The following is a 17992-nucleotide window of genomic DNA, read 5'->3' as shown; positions in this document are numbered from 1 at the left end:
CTTAAATGCATCTCGGACTTAGTCGATTTTTCATAAATTCTAAGAAAAACATATGTTAGGATGCTGCGAGATGAATTAGGCGCTGCATGGAGATGAATCTTGATCTTCTCTATCTCCCATCTCAATACAGCATCCCTACTTAAAGGCATCTCGGACTTAGTCGATTTTTCATAAATTCTAAGAAAAACATATGTTAGGATGCTGCGAGATGAATGATATGCTGCATGGAGATGAATCTTGATCTTCTTCATCTCCCATCTTAATACAGCATCCCTACTTGACGACATCTCGGACTAAGTCGATTTTTCATAAATTCTAAGAAAAACATATGTAAGGATGCTGCGAGATGAATGGGATGCTGCATGGAGATGAATCTTGATCTTCTTCATCTCCCATCTCAATACAGCATCCCTGCTTAAAGGCATCTCGGACTTAGTCGATTTTTCATAAATTCATAGAAATTCATATGTAAGGATGCTGCGAGATGAATGATATGCTGCATGGAGATGAATCTTGATCTTCTTCATCTCCCATCTTAATACAGCATCCCTACTTAAAGGCATCTCTGACTTAGTCTATTTTTCATAAATTCTAAGAAAAACATATGTTAGGATGCTGCGAGATGAATGGGATGCTGCATGGAGATGAATCTTGATCTTCTACATCTCCCATCTTAATACAGCATCCCTTCTTAAAGGCATCTCGGACTTAGTCGATTTTTCATAAATTCATAGAAATTCATATGTTAGGACGCTGGGAGATGAATGGGATGCTGCATGGAGATGAATCTTGATCTTCTACATCTCCCATCTTAATACAGCATCCCTTCTTAAAGGCATCTCGGACTTAGTCGATTTTTCATAAATTCTACGAAAAACATATGTTAGGATGCTGCGAGATGAATGGGATGCTGCATGGAGATGAATCTTGATCTTCTTCATCTCCCATCTTAATACAGCATCCCTAATTAAAGGCATCTCGGACTTAGTCGATTTTTCATAAATTCCAAGAAAAACATATGTTAGGATGCTGCGAGATGAATGGGATGCTGCATGGAGATGAATCTTGATCTTCTTCATCTCCCATCTTAATACAGCATCCCTACTTAAAGGCATCTCGGACTTAGTCGATTTTTCATAAATTCTTAGAAATTCATACTTAAGGATGCTGCGAGATGAATGGGATGCTGCATGGAGATGAATCTTGATCTTCTTCATCTCCCAACTCAATACAGCATCCCTGCTTAAAGGCATCTCGGACTTAGTCGATTTTTCATAAATTCTAAGAAAAACATATGTTAGGATGCTGCGAGATGAATGGGATGCTGCATGGAGATGAATCTTGATCTTCTTCATCTCCCATCTTAATACAGCATTCCTACTTACAGGCATCTCGGACTTAGTCGAATTTTCATAAAATCTAAGAAAAACATATGTTAGGATGCTGCGAGATGAATGGGATGCTGCATGGAGATGAATCTTGATCTCCTACATCTCCCATCCCAATACAGCATCCCTACTTAAAGGCATCTCTGACTTAGTCTATTTTTCATAAATTCTAAGAAAAACATATGTTAGGATGCTGCGAGATGAATGGGATGCTGCATGGAGATGAATCTTGATCTTCTACATCTCCCATCTTAATACAGCATCCCTACTTAAATGCATCTCGGACTTAGTCGATTTTTCATAAATTCTAAGAAAAACATATGTTAGGATGCTGCGAGATGAATGGGGCGCTGCATGGAGATGAATCTTGATCTTCTCTATCTCCCATCTCAATACAGCATCCCTACTTAAAGGCATATCGGACTTAGTCGATTTTTCATAAATTCTAAGAAAAACATATGTTAGGATGCTGCGAGATGAATGATATGCTGCATGGAGATGAATCTTGATCTTCTTCATCTCCCATCTTAATACAGCATCCCTACTTGACGACATCTCGGACTAAGTCGATTTTTCATAAATTCTAAGAAAAACATATGTAAGGATGCTGCGAGATGAATGGGATGCTGCATGGAGATGAATCTTGATCTTCTTCATCTCCCATCTCAATACAGCATCCCTACTTGAAGGCATCTCGGACTTAGTCGATTTTTCATAAATTCTAAGAAAAACATATGTTAGGATGCTGCGAGATGAATGATATGCTGCAAGGAGATGAATCTTGATCTTCTTCATCTCCCATCTTAATACAGCATCCCTACTTAAAGGCATCTCTGACTTAGTCTATTTTTCATAAATTCTAAGAAAAACATATGTTAGGATGCTGCGAGATGAATGGGATGCTGCATGGAGATGAATCTTGATCTTCTACATCTCCCATCTTAATACAGCATCCCTTCTTAAAGGCATCTCGGACTTAGTCGATTTTTCATAAATTCTAAGAAAAACATATGTTAGGATGCTGCGAGATGAATGATATGCTGCATGGAGATGAATCTTGATCTTCTTCATCTCCCATCTTAATACAGCATCCCTACTTGACGACATCTCGGACTAAGTCGATTTTTCATAAATTCTAAGAAAAACATATGTAAGGATGCTGCGAGATGAATGGGATGCTGCATGGAGATGAATCTTGATCTTCTTCATCTCCCAACTCAATACAGCATCCCTGCTTAAAGGCATCTCGGACTTAGTCGATTTTTCATAAATTCTAAGAAAAACATATGTTAGGATGCTGCGAGATGAATGGGATGCTGCATGGAGATGAATCTTGATCTTCTTCATCTCCCATCTTAATACAGCATTCCTACTTACAGGCATCTCGGACTTAGTCGAATTTTCATAAATTCTAAGAAAAACATATGTTAGGATGCTGCGAGATGAATGGGATGCTGCATGGAGATGAATCTTGATCTCCTACATCTCCCATCCCAATACAGCATCCCTACTTAAAGGCATCTCTGACTTAGTCTATTTTTCATAAATTCTAAGAAAAACATATGTTAGGATGCTGCGAGATGAATGGGATGCTGCATGGAGATGAATCTTGATCTTCTACATCTCCCATCTTAATACAGCATCCCTACTTAAATGCATCTCGGACTTAGTCGATTTTTCATAAATTCTAAGAAAAACATATGTTAGGATGCTGCGAGATGAATGGGGCGCTGCATGGAGATGAATCTTGATCTTCTCTATCTCCCATCTCAATACAGCATCCCTACTTAAAGGCATCTCGGACTTAGTCGATTTTTCATAAATTCTAAGAAAAACATATGTTAGGATGCTGCGAGATGAATAATATGCTGCATGGAGATGAATCTTGATCTTCTTCATCTCCCATCTTAATACAGCATCCCTACTTGACGACATCTCGGACTTAGTCGATTTTTCATAAATTCTAAGAAAAACATATGTTAGGATGCTGCGAGATGAATGATATGCTGCATGGAGATGAATCTTGATCTTCTTCATCTCCCATCTTAATACAGCATCCCTACTTAAATGCATCTCGGACTTAGTCGATTTTTCATAAATTCTAAGAAAAACATATGTTAGGATGCTGCGAGATGAATGGGGCGCTGCATGGAGATGAATCTTGATCTTCTCTATCTCCCATCTCAATACAGCATCCCTACTTAAAGGCATCTCGGACTTAGTCGATTTTTCATAAATTCTAAGAAAAACATATGTTAGGATGCTGCGAGATGAATGATATGCTGCATGGAGATGAATCTTGATCTTCTTCATCTCCCATCTTAATACAGCATCCCTACTTGACGACATCTCGGACTAAGTCGATTTTTCATAAATTCTAAGAAAAACATATGTAAGGATGCTGCGAGATGAATGGGATGCTGCATGGAGATGAATCTTGATCTTCTTCATCTCCCATCTTAATGCAGCATCCCTACTTAAAGGCATCTCGGACTTAGTCGATTTTTCATAAATTCTAAGAAAAACATATGTTAGGATGCTGCGAGATGAATGATATGCTGCAAGGAGATGAATCTTGATCTTCTTCATCTCCCATCTTAATACAGCATCCCTACTTAAAGGCATCTCTGACTTAGTCTATTTTTCATAAATTCTAAGAAAAACATATGTTAGGATGCTGCGAGATGAATGGGATGCTGCATGGAGATGAATCTTGATCTTCTACATCTCCCATCTTAATACAGCATCCCTTCTTAAAGGCATCTCGGACTTAGTCGATTTTTCATAAATTCATAGAAATTCATATGTTAGGACGCTGGGAGATGAATGGGATGCTGCATGGAGATGAATCTTGATCTTCTACATCTCCCATCTTAATACAGCATCCCTTCTTAAAGGCATCTCGGACTTAGTCGATTTTTCATAAATTCTAAGAAAAACATATGTTAGGATGCTGCGAGATGAATGATATGCTGCAAGGAGATGAATCTTGATCTTCTTCATCTCCCATCTTAATACAGCATCCCTACTTAAAGGCATCTCTGACTTAGTCTATTTTTCATAAATTCTAAGAAAAACATATGTTAGGATGCTGCGAGATGAATGGGATGCTGCATGGAGATGAATCTTGATCTTCTACATCTCCCATCTTAATACAGCATCCCTTCTTAAAGGCATCTCGGACTTAGTCGATTTTTCATAAATTCTAAGAAAAACATATGTTAGGATGCTGCGAGATGAATGATATGCTGCATGGAGATGAATCTTGATCTTCTTCATCTCCCATCTTAATACAGCATCCCTACTTGACGACATCTCGGACTAAGTCGATTTTTCATAAATTCTAAGAAAAACATATGTAAGGATGCTGCGAGATGAATGGGATGCTGCATGGAGATGAATCTTGATCTTCTTCATCTCCCAACTCAATACAGCATCCCTGCTTAAAGGCATCTCGGACTTAGTCGATTTTTCATAAATTCTAAGAAAAACATATGTTAGGATGCTGCGAGATGAATGGGATGCTGCATGGAGATGAATCTTGATCTTCTTCATCTCCCATCTTAATACAGCATTCCTACTTACAGGCATCTCGGACTTAGTCGATTTTTCATAAATTCTAAGAAAAACATATGTTAGGATGCTGCGAGATGAATGATATGCTGCAAGGAGATGAATCTTGATCTTCTTCATCTCCCATCTTAATACAGCATCCCTACTTAAATGCATCTCGGACTTAGTCGATTTTTCATAAATTCTAAGAAAAACATATGTTAGGATGCTGCGAGATGAATGGGGCGCTGCATGGAGATGAATCTTGATCTTCTCTATCTCCCATCTCAATACAGCATCCCTACTTAAAGGCATCTCGGACTTAGTCGATTTTTCATAAATTCTAAGAAAAACATATGTTAGGATGCTGCGAGATGAATGATATGCTGCATGGAGATGAATCTTGATCTTCTTCATCTCCCATCTTAATACAGCATCCCTACTTGACGACATCTCGGACTAAGTCGATTTTTCATAAATTCTAAGAAAAACATATGTAAGGATGCTGCGAGATGAATGGGATGCTGCATGGAGATGAATCTTGATCTTCTTCATCTCCCATCTTAATGCAGCATCCCTACTTAAAGGCATCTCGGACTTAGTCGATTTTTCATAAATTCTAAGAAAAACATATGTTAGGATGCTGCGAGATGAATGATATGCTGCAAGGAGATGAATCTTGATCTTCTTCATCTCCCATCTTAATACAGCATCCCTACTTAAAGGCATCTCTGACTTAGTCTATTTTTCATAAATTCTAAGAAAAACATATGTTAGGATGCTGCGAGATGAATGGGATGCTGCATGGAGATGAATCTTGATCTTCTACATCTCCCATCTTAATACAGCATCCCTTCTTAAAGGCATCTCGGACTTAGTCGATTTTTCATAAATTCATAGAAATTCATATGTTAGGACGCTGGGAGATGAATGGGATGCTGCATGGAGATGAATCTTGATCTTCTACATCTCCCATCTTAATACAGCATCCCTTCTTAAAGGCATCTCGGACTTAGTCGATTTTTCATAAATTCTAAGAAAAACATATGTTAGGATGCTGCGAGATGAATGATATGCTGCAAGGAGATGAATCTTGATCTTCTTCATCTCCCATCTTAATACAGCATCCCTACTTAAAGGCATCTCTGACTTAGTCTATTTTTCATAAATTCTAAGAAAAACATATGTTAGGATGCTGCGAGATGAATGGGATGCTGCATGGAGATGAATCTTGATCTTCTACATCTCCCATCTTAATACAGCATCCCTTCTTAAAGGCATCTCGGACTTAGTCGATTTTTCATAAATTCTAAGAAAAACATATGTTAGGATGCTGCGAGATGAATGATATGCTGCATGGAGATGAATCTTGATCTTCTTCATCTCCCATCTTAATACAGCATCCCTACTTGACGACATCTCGGACTAAGTCGATTTTTCATAAATTCTAAGAAAAACATATGTAAGGATGCTGCGAGATGAATGGGATGCTGCATGGAGATGAATCTTGATCTTCTTCATCTCCCAACTCAATACAGCATCCCTGCTTAAAGGCATCTCGGACTTAGTCGATTTTTCATAAATTCTAAGAAAAACATATGTTAGGATGCTGCGAGATGAATGGGATGCTGCATGGAGATGAATCTTGATCTTCTTCATCTCCCATCTTAATACAGCATTCCTACTTACAGGCATCTCGGACTTAGTCGAATTTTCATAAATTCTAAGAAAAACATATGTTAGGATGCTGCGAGATGAATGGGATGCTGCATGGAGATGAATCTTGATCTCCTACATCTCCCATCCCAATACAGCATCCCTACTTAAAGGCATCTCTGACTTAGTCTATTTTTCATAAATTCTAAGAAAAACATATGTTAGGATGCTGCGAGATGAATGGGATGCTGCATGGAGATGAATCTTGATCTTCTACATCTCCCATCTTAATACAGCATCCCTACTTAAATGCATCTCGGACTTAGTCGATTTTTCATAAATTCTAAGAAAAACATATGTTAGGATGCTGCGAGATGAATGGGGCGCTGCATGGAGATGAATCTTGATCTTCTCTATCTCCCATCTCAATACAGCATCCCTACTTAAAGGCATCTCGGACTTAGTCGATTTTTCATAAATTCTAAGAAAAACATATGTTAGGATGCTGCGAGATGAATAATATGCTGCATGGAGATGAATCTTGATCTTCTTCATCTCCCATCTTAATACAGCATCCCTACTTGACGACATCTCGGACTTAGTCGATTTTTCATAAATTCTAAGAAAAACATATGTTAGGATGCTGCGAGATGAATGATATGCTGCAAGGAGATGAATCTTGATCTTCTTCATCTCCCATCTTAATACAGCATCCCTACTTAAATGCATCTCGGACTTAGTCGATTTTTCATAAATTCTAAGAAAAACATATGTTAGGATGCTGCGAGATGAATGGGGCGCTGCATGGAGATGAATCTTGATCTTCTCTATCTCCCATCTCAATACAGCATCCCTACTTAAAGGCATCTCGGACTTAGTCGATTTTTCATAAATTCTAAGAAAAACATATGTTAGGATGCTGCGAGATGAATGATATGCTGCATGGAGATGAATCTTGATCTTCTTCATCTCCCATCTTAATACAGCATCCCTACTTGACGACATCTCGGACTAAGTCGATTTTTCATAAATTCTAAGAAAAACATATGTAAGGATGCTGCGAGATGAATGGGATGCTGCATGGAGATGAATCTTGATCTTCTTCATCTCCCATCTTAATGCAGCATCCCTACTTAAAGGCATCTCGGACTTAGTCGATTTTTCATAAATTCTAAGAAAAACATATGTTAGGATGCTGCGAGATGAATGGGATGCTGCATGGAGATGAATCTTGATCTTCTTCATCTCCCATCTTAATACAGCATTCCTACTTACAGGCATCTCGGACTTAGTCGAATTTTCATAAATTCTAAGAAAAACATATGTTAGGATGCTGCGAGATGAATGGGATGCTGCATGGAGATGAATCTTGATCTCCTACATCTCCCATCCCAATACAGCATCCCTACTTAAAGGCATCTCTGACTTAGTCTATTTTTCATAAATTCTAAGAAAAACATATGTTAGGATGCTGCGAGATGAATGGGATGCTGCATGGAGATGAATCTTGATCTTCTACATCTCCCATCTTAATACAGCATCCCTACTTAAATGCATCTCGGACTTAGTCGATTTTTCATAAATTCTAAGAAAAACATATGTTAGGATGCTGCGAGATGAATGGGGCGCTGCATGGAGATGAATCTTGATCTTCTCTATCTCCCATCTCAATACAGCATCCCTACTTAAAGGCATCTCGGACTTAGTCGATTTTTCATAAATTCTAAGAAAAACATATGTTAGGATGCTGCGAGATGAATAATATGCTGCATGGAGATGAATCTTGATCTTCTTCATCTCCCATCTTAATACAGCATCCCTACTTGACGACATCTCGGACTTAGTCGATTTTTCATAAATTCTAAGAAAAACATATGTTAGGATGCTGCGAGATGAATGATATGCTGCATGGAGATAAATCTTGATCTTCTTCATCTCCCATCTTAATACAGCATCCCTACTTAAATGCATCTCGGACTTAGTCGATTTTTCATAAATTCTAAGAAAAACATATGTTAGGATGCTGCGAGATGAATGGGGCGCTGCATGGAGATGAATCTTGATCTTCTCTATCTCCCATCTCAATACAGCATCCCTACTTAAAGGCATCTCGGACTTAGTCGATTTTTCATAAATTCTAAGAAAAACATATGTTAGGATGCTGCGAGATGAATGATATGCTGCATGGAGATGAATCTTGATCTTCTTCATCTCCCATCTTAATACAGCATCCCTACTTGACGACATCTCGGACTAAGTCGATTTTTCATAAATTCTAAGAAAAACATATGTAAGGATGCTGCGAGATGAATGGGATGCTGCATGGAGATGAATCTTGATCTTCTTCATCTCCCATCTTAATGCAGCATCCCTACTTAAAGGCATCTCGGACTTAGTCGATTTTTCATAAATTCTAAGAAAAACATATGTTAGGATGCTGCGAGATGAATGATATGCTGCAAGGAGATGAATCTTGATCTTCTTCATCTCCCATCTTAATACAGCATCCCTACTTAAAGGCATCTCTGACTTAGTCTATTTTTCATAAATTCTAAGAAAAACATATGTTAGGATGCTGCGAGATGAATGGGATGCTGCATGGAGATGAATCTTGATCTTCTACATCTCCCATCTTAATACAGCATCCCTTCTTAAAGGCATCTCGGACTTAGTCGATTTTTCATAAATTCATAGAAATTCATATGTTAGGACGCTGGGAGATGAATGGGATGCTGCATGGAGATGAATCTTGATCTTCTACATCTCCCATCTTAATACAGCATCCCTTCTTAAAGGCATCTCGGACTTAGTCGATTTTTCATAAATTCTACGAAAAACATATGTTAGGATGCTGCGAGATGAATGGGATGCTGCATGGAGATGAATCTTGATCTTCTTCATCTCCCATCTTAATACAGCATCCCTAATTAAAGGCATCTCGGACTTAGTCGATTTTTCATAAATTCCAAGAAAAACATATGTTAGGATGCTGCGAGATGAATGGGATGCTGCATGGAGATGAATCTTGATCTTCTTCATCTCCCATCTTAATACAGCATCCCTACTTAAAGGCATCTCGGACTTAGTCGATTTTTCATAAATTCTTAGAAATTCATATGTAAGGATGCTGCGAGATGAATGGGATGCTGCATGGAGATGAATCTTGATCTTCTTCATCCCCCATCTCAATACAGCATCCCTGCTTAAAGGCATCTCGGACTTAGTCGATTTTTCATAAATTCTAAGAAAAACATATGTTAGGATGCTGCGAGATGAATGGGATGCTGCATGGAGATGAATCTCGATCTTCTATATCTCCCATCTTAATACAGCATCCCTACTTAAAGGCATCTCGGACTTAGTCGATTTTCCATAAATTCTAAGAAAAACATATGTTAGGATGCTGGGAGATGAATGAGATGCTGCATGGAGATGAATCTTGATCTTCTTCATCTCCCATCTTAATACAGCATCCCTACTTAAAGGCATCTCGGACTTAGTCGATTTTTCATAAATTCTTAGAAATTCATATGTAAGGATGCTGCGAGATGAATGGGATGCTGCATGGAGATGAATCTTGATCTTCTTCATCTCCCATCTCAATACAGCATCCCTGCTTAAAGGCATCTCGGACTAAGTCGATTTTTCATAAATTCTAAGAAAAACATATGTTAGGATGCTGCGAGATGAATGGGATGCTGCATGGAGATGAATCTCGATCTTCTTCATCTCCCATCTTAATACAGCATCCCTACTTAAAGGCATCTCGGACTTAGTCGATTTTTAATAAATTCTAAGAAAAACATATGTTAGGATGCTGCGAGATGAATAGGATGCTGCATGGAGATGAATCTTGATCTTCTTCATCTGCCATCTTAATACAGCATCCCTACTTAAAGGCATCTCGGACTTTGTCGATTTTTCATAAATTCTAAGAAAAACATATGTTAGGATGCTGCGAGATGAATGGGATGCTGCATGGAGATAAATCTTGATCTTCTTCATCTCCCATCTCAATACAGCATCCCTACTTAAAGGCATCTCGGACTTAGTCGATTTTTCATAAATTCTAAGAAAAACATATGTAAGGATGCTGGGAGATGAATGATATGCTGCATGGAGATGAATCTTGATCTTCTACATCTCCCATCTCAATACAGCATCCCTACTTAAAGGCATCTCGGACTTAGTCGATTTTTCATAAATTCATAGAAATTCATATGTTAGGATGCTGGGAGATGAATGGGATGCTGCATGGAGATGAATCTTGATCTTCTACATCTCCCATCTTAATACAGCATCCCTTCTTAAAGGCATCTCGGACTTAGTCGATTTTTCATAAATTCTTAGAAATTCATATGTAAGGATGCTGCGAGATGAATGGGATGCTGCATGGAGATGAATCTTGATCTTCTTCATCTCCCATCTCAATACAGCATCCCTGCTTAAAGGCATCTCGGACTAAGTCGATTTTTCATAAATTCTAAGAAAAACATATGTTAGGATGCTGCGAGATGAATGGGATGCTGCATGGAGATGAATCTCGATCTTCTTCATCTCCCATCTTAATACAGCATCCCTACTTAAAGGCATCTCGGACTTAGTCGATTTTTAATAAATTCTAAGAAAAACATATGTTAGGATGCTGCGAGATGAATAGGATGCTGCATGGAGATGAATCTTGATCTTCTTCATCTGCCATCTTAATACAGCATCCCTACTTAAAGGCATCTCGGACTTAGTCGATTTTTCATAAATTCTAAGAAAAACATATGTAAGGATGCTGGGAGATGAATGATATGCTGCATGGAGATGAATCTTGATCTTCTACATCTCCCATCTCAATACAGCATCCCTACTTAAAGGCATCTCGGACTTAGTCGATTTTTCATAAATTCATAGAAATTCATATGTTAGGATGCTGGGAGATGAATGGGATGCTGCATGGAGATGAATCTTGATCTTCTACATCTCCCATCTTAATACAGCATCCCTTCTTAAAGGCATCTCGGACTTAGTCGATTTTTCATAAATTCTACGAAAAACATATGTTAGGATGCTGCGAGATGAATGGGATGCTGCATGGAGATGAATCTTGATCTTCTTCATCTCCCATCTTAATACAGCATCCCTACTTAAAGGCATCTCGGACTTAGTCGATTTTTCATAAATTCTAAGAAATTCACATGTAAGGATGCTGCGAGATGAATGGGATGCTGCATGGAGATGAATCTTGATCTTCTTCATCTCCCATCTCAATACAGCATCCCTGCTTAAAGGCATCTCGGACTTAGTCGATTTTTCATAAATTCTAAGAAAAACATATGTTAGGATGCTGCGAGATGAATGGGATGCTGCATGGAGATGAATCTCGATCTTCTATATCTCCCATCTTAATACAGCATCCCTACGTAAAGGCATCTCGGACTTAGTCGATTTTTCATAAATTCTAAGAAAAACATATGTTAGGATGCTGCGAGATGAATGGGATGCTGTATGGAGAAGAATCTTGATCTTCTTCATCTCCCATCTTAAACCAGCATCCCTACTTAAAGGCATCTCGGACTTAGTCGATTTTTCATAAATTCTAAGAAAAACATATGTAAGGATGCTGGGAGATGAATGGGATGCTGCATGGAGATGAATCTTGATCTTCTTCATCTCCCATCTTAATACAGCATCCCTACTTAAAGGCATCTCGGACTTAGTCGATTTTTCATAAATTCATAGAAATTCATATGTTAGGATGCTGGGAGATGAATGGGATGCTGCATGGAGATGAATCTTGATCTTCTACATCTCCCATCTTAATACAGCATCCCTTCTTAAACGCATCTCGGACTTAGTCGATTTTTGATAAATTCTAAGAAATTCATATGTTAGGATGCTGCGAGATGAATGGGATGCTGCATGGAGATGAATCTTGATCTTCTTTATCTCCCATCTCAATACAGCATCCCTACTTGAAGGCATCTCGGACTTAGTCGATTTTTCATAAATTCTAAGAAATTCATATGTTAGGATGCTGCGAGATGAATGGGATGCTGCATGGAGATGAATCTTGATCTTCTTCATCTCCCATCTCAATACAGCATCCCTACTTAAAGGCATCTCGGACTTAGTTGATTTTTCATAAATTCTAAGAAAAACATATGTTAGGATGCTGCGAGATGAATGGGATGCTGCATGGAGATGAATCTTGATCTTCTTTATCTCCCATCTCAATACAGCATCCCTACTTGAAGGCATCTCGGACTTAGTCGATTTTTCATAAATTCTAAGAAAAACATATGTTAGGATGCTGCGAGATGAATGGGATGCTGCATGGAGATGAATCTTGATCTTCTTCATCTCCCATCTTAATACAGCATCCCTACTTAAAGGCATCGCGGACTTATCGATTTTTCATAAATTCTAAGAAAAACCATATGTTAGGATGCTGCGAGATGAATGGGATGCTGCATGGAGATGAATCATGATCTTCTTCATCTCCCATTTTAATACAGCATCCCTACTTATAGGCATCTCGGACTAAGTCGATTTTTCATAAATTCTAAGAAATTCATATGTTAGGATGCTGCGAGATGAATAGGATGCTGCATGGAGATGAATCTTGATCTTCTTCATCTCCCATCTTAATACAGCATCCCTAATTAAAGGCATCTCGGACTAAGTCGATTTTTCATAAATTCTAAGAAATTCATATGTTAGGATGCTGCGAGATGAATAGGATGCTGCATGGAGATGAATCTTGATCTTCATCATCTCCCATCTTAATACAGCATCCCTACTTAAAGGCATCTCGGACTTAGTCGATTTTTCATAAATTCTGAGAAATTGATATGTTAGGATGCTGCGAGATGAATGGGATGCTGCATGGAGATGCATCTTGATCTTCTACATCTCCCATCTTAATACAGCATCCCTACTTAAATGCATCTCTGACTTAGTCTATTTTTCATAAATTCTAAGAAAAACATATGTTAGGATGCTGCGAGATGAATGGGATGCTGCATGGAGATGAATCTTGATCTTCTTCATCTCCCATCTTAATACAGCATTCCTACTTACAGGCATCTCGGACTTAGTCGAATTTTCATAAAATCTAAGAAAAACATATGTTAGGATGCTGCGAGATGAATGGGATGCTGCATGGAGATGAATCTTGATCTCCTACATCTCCCATCCCAATACAGCATCCCTACTTAAAGGCATCTCTGACTTAGTCTATTTTTCATAAATTCTAAGAAAAACATATGTTAGGATGCTGCGAGATGAATGGGATGCTGCATGGAGATGAATCTTGATCTTCTACATCTCCCATCTTAATACAGCATCCCTACTTAAATGCATCTCGGACTTAGTCGATTTTTCATAAATTCTAAGAAAAACATATGTTAGGATGCTGCGAGATGAATTAGGCGCTGCATGGAGATGAATCTTGATCTTCTCTATCTCCCATCTCAATACAGCATCCCTACTTAAAGGCATCTCGGACTTAGTCGATTTTTCATAAATTCTAAGAAAAACATATGTTAGGATGCTGCGAGATGAATGATATGCTGCATGGAGATGAATCTTGATCTTCTTCATCTCCCATCTTAATACAGCATCCCTACTTGACGACATCTCGGACTAAGTCGATTTTTCATAAATTCTAAGAAAAACATATGTAAGGATGCTGCGAGATGAATGGGATGCTGCATGGAGATGAATCTTGATCTTCTTCATCTCCCATCTCAATACAGCATCCCTGCTTAAAGGCATCTCGGACTTAGTCGATTTTTCATAAATTCATAGAAATTCATATGTAAGGATGCTGCGAGATGAATGATATGCTGCATGGAGATGAATCTTGATCTTCTTCATCTCCCATCTTAATACAGCATCCCTACTTAAAGGCATCTCTGACTTAGTCTATTTTTCATAAATTCTAAGAAAAACATATGTTAGGATGCTGCGAGATGAATGGGATGCTGCATGGAGATGAATCTTGATCTTCTACATCTCCCATCTTAATACAGCATCCCTTCTTAAAGGCATCTCGGACTTAGTCGATTTTTCATAAATTCATAGAAATTCATATGTTAGGACGCTGGGAGATGAATGGGATGCTGCATGGAGATGAATCTTGATCTTCTACATCTCCCATCTTAATACAGCATCCCTTCTTAAAGGCATCTCGGACTTAGTCGATTTTTCATAAATTCTACGAAAAACATATGTTAGGATGCTGCGAGATGAATGGGATGCTGCATGGAGATGAATCTTGATCTTCTTCATCTCCCATCTTAATACAGCATCCCTAATTAAAGGCATCTCGGACTTAGTCGATTCTTCATAAATTCCAAGAAAAACATATGTTAGGATGCTGCGAGATGAATGGGATGCTGCATGGAGATGAATCTTGATCTTCTTCATCTCCCATCTTAATACAGCATCCCTACTTAAAGGCATCTCGGACTTAGTCGATTTTTCATAAATTCTTAGAAATTCATACGTAAGGATGCTGCGAGATGAATGGGATGCTGCATGGAGATGAATCTTGATCTTCTTCATCTCCCAACTCAATACAGCATCCCTGCTTAAAGGCATCTCGGACTTAGTCGATTTTTCATAAATTCTAAGAAAAACATATGTTAGGATGCTGCGAGATGAATGGGATGCTGCATGGAGATGAATCTTGATCTTCTTCATCTCCCATCTTAATACAGCATTCCTACTTACAGGCATCTCGGACTTAGTCGAATTTTCATAAAATCTAAGAAAAACATATGTTAGGATGCTGCGAGATGAATGGGATGCTGCATGGAGATGAATCTTGATCTCCTACATCTCCCATCCCAATACAGCATCCCTACTTAAAGGCATCTCTGACTTAGTCTATTTTTCATAAATTCTAAGAAAAACATATGTTAGGATGCTGCGAGATGAATGGGATGCTGCATGGAGATGAATCTTGATCTTCTACATCTCCCATCTTAATACAGCATCCCTACTTAAATGCATCTCGGACTTAGTCGATTTTTCATAAATTCTAAGAAAAACATATGTTAGGATGCTGCGAGATGAATGGGGCGCTGCATGGAGATGAATCTTGATCTTCTCTATCTCCCATCTCAATACAGCATCCCTACTTAAAGGCATCTCGGACTTAGTCGATTTTTCATAAATTCTAAGAAAAACATATGTTAGGATGCTGCGAGATGAATGATATGCTGCATGGAGATGAATCTTGATCTTCTTCATCTCCCATCTTAATACAGCATCCCTACTTGACGACATCTCGGACTAAGTCGATTTTTCATAAATTCTAAGAAAAACATATGTAAGGATGCTGCGAGATGAATGGGATGCTGCATGGAGATGAATCTTGATCTTCTTCATCTCCCATCTCAATACAGCATCCCTACTTGAAGGCATCTCGGACTTAGTCGATTTTTCATAAATTCTAAGAAAAACATATGTTAGGATGCTGCGAGATGAATGATATGCTGCAAGGAGATGAATCTTGATCTTCTTCATCTCCCATCTTAATACAGCATCCCTACTTAAAGGCATCTCTGACTTAGTCTATTTTTCATAAATTCTAAGAAAAACATATGTTAGGATGCTGCGAGATGAATGGGATGCTGCATGGAGATGAATCTTGATCTTCTACATCTCCCATCTTAATACAGCATCCCTTCTTAAAGGCATCTCGGACTTAGTCGATTTTTCATAAATTCTAAGAAAAACATATGTTAGGATGCTGCGAGATGAATGATATGCTGCATGGAGATGAATCTTGATCTTCTTCATCTCCCATCTTAATACAGCATCCCTACTTGACGACATCTCGGACTAAGTCGATTTTTCATAAATTCTAAGAAAAACATATGTAAGGATGCTGCGAGATGAATGGGATGCTGCATGGAGATGAATCTTGATCTTCTTCATCTCCCAACTCAATACAGCATCCCTGCTTAAAGGCATCTCGGACTTAGTCGATTTTTCATAAATTCTAAGAAAAACATATGTTAGGATGCTGCGAGATGAATGGGATGCTGCATGGAGATGAATCTTGATCTTCTTCATCTCCCATCTTAATACAGCATTCCTACTTACAGGCATCTCGGACTTAGTCGAATTTTCATAAATTCTAAGAAAAACATATGTTAGGATGCTGCGAGATGAATGGGATGCTGCATGGAGATGAATCTTGATCTCCTACATCTCCCATCCCAATACAGCATCCCTACTTAAAGGCATCTCTGACTTAGTCTATTTTTCATAAATTCTAAGAAAAACATATGTTAGGATGCTGCGAGATGAATGGGATGCTGCATGGAGATGAATCTTGATCTTCTACATCTCCCATCTTAATACAGCATCCCTACTTAAATGCATCTCGGACTTAGTCGATTTTTCATAAATTCTAAGAAAAACATATGTTAGGATGCTGCGAGATGAATGGGGCGCTGCATGGAGATGAATCTTGATCTTCTCTATCTCCCATCTCAATACAGCATCCCTACTTAAAGGCATCTCGGACTTAGTCGATTTTTCATAAATTCTAAGAAAAACATATGTTAGGATGCTGCGAGATGAATGATATGCTGCATGGAGATGAATCTTGATCTTCTTCATCTCCCATCTTAATACAGCATCCCTACTTGACGACATCTCGGACTAAGTCGATTTTTCATAAATTCTAAGAAAAACATATGTAAGGATGCTGCGAGATGAATGGGATGCTGCATGGAGATGAATCTTGATCTTCTTCATCTCCCATCTCAATACAGCATCCCTACTTGAAGGCATCTCGGACTTAGTCGATTTTTCATAAATTCTAAGAAAAACATATGTTAGGATGCTGCGAGATGAATGATATGCTGCAAGGAGATGAATCTTGATCTTCTTCATCTCCCATCTTAATACAGCATCCCTACTTAAATGCATCTCGGACTTAGTCGATTTTTCATAAATTCTAAGAAAAACATATGTTAGGATGCTGCGAGATGAATGGGGCGCTGCATGGAGATGAATCTTGATCTTCTCTATCTCCCATCTCAATACAGCATCCCTACTTAAAGGCATCTCGGACTTAGTCGATTTTTCATAAATTCTAAGAAAAACATATGTTAGGATGCTGCGAGATGAATGATATGCTGCATGGAGATGAATCTTGATCTTCTTCATCTCCCATCTTAATACAGCATCCCTACTTGACGACATCTCGGACTAAGTCGATTTTTCATAAATTCTAAGAAAAACATATGTAAGGATGCTGCGAGATGAATGGGATGCTGCATGGAGATGAATCTTGATCTTCTTCATCTCCCATCTTAATGCAGCATCCCTACTTAAAGGCATCTCGGACTTAGTCGATTTTTCATAAATTCTAAGAAAAACAT

This window comes from Anopheles coustani, assembly GCF_943734705.1.
Source record: "Anopheles coustani chromosome X unlocalized genomic scaffold, idAnoCousDA_361_x.2 X_unloc_33, whole genome shotgun sequence".
In the NCBI taxonomy this organism is placed as follows: Eukaryota; Metazoa; Arthropoda; class Insecta; order Diptera; family Culicidae; genus Anopheles; species Anopheles coustani.
Note: the sequence above shows the minus strand (reverse complement) of the source record.